Source organism: Hyperolius riggenbachi, chromosome 7, assembly GCF_040937935.1.
Source record: "Hyperolius riggenbachi isolate aHypRig1 chromosome 7, aHypRig1.pri, whole genome shotgun sequence".
In the NCBI taxonomy this organism is placed as follows: Eukaryota; Metazoa; Chordata; class Amphibia; order Anura; family Hyperoliidae; genus Hyperolius; species Hyperolius riggenbachi.
In genome coordinates this window covers 212,008,352-212,010,557 of record NC_090652.1, presented here as the reverse complement: position 1 = coordinate 212,010,557, position 2,206 = coordinate 212,008,352, and the positions used below count along the sequence as shown (strand labels likewise).

Here is a 2,206-nt window from a genome sequence, read left to right as displayed (position 1 = left end):
GAAGCCGTATTGATGTGGTCAGGGTGGAAAATGTTTTGCACAGAATTAAGTTCTCGTCACACATGAGAGGTCACACACTGGTGAGAAGCCCTATTCATGTGAGAGCTCTCATGTCTGACAAGCAGCGATTTAAGCCCAACACATTTCCCACACTCAGAACATGAAAAGGGCATATTTCCATTGTGAAAGCTGCCATTTGAAACACGCTCTGATTTCTGTGCAAAACATTTCCCACACTAAGCACATGATCTCACCAGTGTGAGATCTCTCCTGCATGACATCAGTGTGCTGTGGGTGCCGCTAGGGTGTGATAGGTGCAGGCAGGCAGCAAGGACAGCGACAGTATTGACAGACATTTCTTAGCAATACTACGTATAGCTGAAAGCCTTAAAGGAATACAGAGGTGACAAAACAACATTTATACCAAGCTTTTCTCCTGGCGGACTCAAAGCGCCAGAGCTGCAGCCACTAGGACACACTCTATATAAACAGTAGCAGTGTTAGGGAGTCTTGCCCAAAGTCTCCTACTGAATAGGTGCTGGCTTACTGAAGAGGAAGAGCTGAGATTTGAACCCAGGTCTCCTGTGTCACAGACAGAGTCCTTAACCAGTACAATATCCAGCCACTGTGACATGTGACATGATGAGATAGACATGTGTATGTACAGTGCCAAGTACACAAATAAATAGGCTGTGTTACATTTCTTTCTTTCTCTGCCTGAAAGAGTTAACTTATAAATATGCAAGAGGACGGCAAGTGACCTGCCAGCATGGGGTGGGGGGAGCTGGTGGAAGGTGTGTGTGTGTGTGTGTATATGTGTGTATGTGTGTGTGTGTGTGTGTGTGTGTGTGTGTGTGTGTGTGTGTGTGTGTGTGTGTGTGTGTGTATTCATGTATATGTTGTATTGATAATAATGATCATTGCTTCAAAGATCCAAATAGTAGTAGTCTGATGTAACATTTTCTGTCTCTGGTTTACAGTTTATACCCCTGACTATTGCCTGATGAAGCGGGTTATACCTGTAAAACGCGTTGCAGCATTTTTTGGGAGTATACAATAAATGTATGTTTTTGATATTGACAGTTCTTGTGTCTGCTGCTTGGAGGTAAGTCGACCACTGTCTCCCAAGCATTTTTAAAAATTTTAGCTCATTTTATCCTGTTGCCGCCTCTGTTCTCTATCTATAACTCTGGAAGAAATTTACATTTTATAGGCACGTATTTTACATTTTACAATTGTTTCAGATTGTGTTCCTTTTATAAAGAGGTGCATTTAAATTGTCCCAGGATTGCCGTTATTTTGAAAATAGTGTAAGATATCCTAATAATGTTGGTTATTTGCATGCTGCATCCTCGTTTAGTTATGTCTAACATTAAATTAACCCTATGAAATCTAACCTTCCCTTACTCTATCTCCTAGCACCTACTACTACTATGCCTACCAATAACCTCTCTCCTTATCTCCTAACACTAACCCTCCCATAACCCAGCCTAACACTAACCACTAACGCTAACTTCCATCCAACCAATAACACTGCTGCAAATAATAATGCTGATTCTCAGCTATACTATAGCCAAACCTTCAGTACCCAAATTACTCCCCCACCACAGTCAAATATACTATAGCCGAGCGCCCAGAGCCGCAGCCGGTAAGACTAGCCTCACCGACAGAGCCCAAACTACCCCCGACCTCATTTAACAATACTACTGTTTAGCGCCCAGTGCAACAGCACATAACAGTAGCCTCATCCGCAAAGCCTAAACTACCTTCCAATGCACTCAACTATACTACAGTCCAGCGCACAGAGCCACAGCTGATATGACTAGCCTCACCCATAGAGCCCAATCTACCCCCCACCGCAATCAACTATACTATAGCGGAGCGCCCAGAGCTGCAGCACATAACAGTAGCCTCAACTGCAGAGCCCAAACTACCCCCACCTAACTCAACTATACTATAGCCAAGCACCAAGAGCCACAGCCAATAACCGTTGCCTCACCTGCAGAGCCCAAACTACCCCCACCTCACTCAACTATACTATAGCCAAGCGCCAAGAGCCACAGCCAATAACCGTTGCCTCACCTGCAAAGCCCAAACTACCCCCACCTCACTCAACTATACTATAGCCAAGCGCCAAGAGCCACAGCCAATAACCATTGCCTCACCTGCAGAGCCCAAACTACCACCCACCTCACTCAACTATACT

General features: G+C 44.6%; 1 protein-coding gene across 1 annotated transcript in view; it reads right to left on the bottom strand.

The window, feature by feature from the left end:
- LOC137524806 (aldehyde oxidase-like) overlaps window positions 1–2,206 on the bottom strand; it is a 339,511-nt gene that overhangs the window by 316,735 nt on the left and 20,570 nt on the right. The window lies entirely within an intron of this gene.